The sequence below is a fragment of the Acyrthosiphon pisum genome, chromosome X (genome assembly GCF_005508785.2).
Source record: "Acyrthosiphon pisum isolate AL4f chromosome X, pea_aphid_22Mar2018_4r6ur, whole genome shotgun sequence".
NCBI classification, from domain to species: Eukaryota; Metazoa; Arthropoda; class Insecta; order Hemiptera; family Aphididae; genus Acyrthosiphon; species Acyrthosiphon pisum.
Window position 1 is genome coordinate 96,698,655 of NC_042493.1, and position 1,221 is coordinate 96,699,875.

A 1,221-nucleotide genomic window follows, 5' to 3' on the forward strand; every position below is an offset into this window, starting at 1 on the left:
GGTGTTTTTCACTACTTATTCTGTATTTTATATTTTATACTAAACAGACAGATATTGATAAAGATTATATTATTTTATTATGATATTTAAAATAATTTGAGAGTACAATACTTCAGTATTAGCACGGGTATCACTACTGCACAGCATTAACTATGAGACACCCAGCAGCAATTGGCTGACCTATACATATTTAAATATTGGCGTTTTTATTTAATTTTTGGAGGACCTCCTTTTTGGTTTTAATAGAATATCAAGGCATTAGCAAAAATGACTACAAAAAATATATTTGGGATATCATTATAAAGGTGCACAGTTCAAATGTACGTCTATGAAGTTGTGTAGGTCTGCTTTAACCTTTTCACTGTTGTACTGTATTATATTATGTTCATCAAACTGTTTATGCTACATAAAATATAATATTTTTAAATTTTGAGATATATATGATCTAATTAATTAAGTTTAAAATAAATAGTAAATTTCATAGTTAACGACAAAAACAAAAATAATTTATCTAACAACATTACAATAATCATTAATCATACCAATTGTCTAAAATGAACAGATAAAACTCTATTAAGCTAAAAATTGTATTTACTTGTAAGTAGAGTCCAGATTTTTAGATGCTTGTATTCAGTTTTATGAAAATAAAAAACTAAGTGCAAGCTACATGCCCACACCCACATATAATGGAGATTACAAACCTACAACATAGGAAATTTGCATTTAGCAGAACCAATTTTATGTTGTCAGCTTTTAATATTAAAGTGAATTGGCTTATTGTTAAATTATCTAGGAGACTGCATCAGCTTTTATTGTTAGGTATTTTAGTTTTCATGTGACTTATAAGTAATAAGTAACTATGTGAAATACTAGAGTTTAAAAATGTTCATAACTCAATTTAATATTTATGCATCATCAAATGTTTACAAGATATATATCTATTATATAACCATTATTTCTAAATAGTACTTGAAATAGTGCAACAAAATATGCGTATCTGAATATTAAAATATCTTATTCATTATATAGGATATAATTATAAGTGATAGGCCTAAATATTTTCCAAAAAGAAAAAGAAATTTTGTAACCCCCATACACCCCCTCCCATAAGATCAAGCACATTTCCTAAAGGGCCCTTTTAAGGACCACCATCAGTTCTTTTCAGAGCTTCTAAAATACGTAATATAGATTTGATTTGTAAACTGATTTGGTTAACATTTC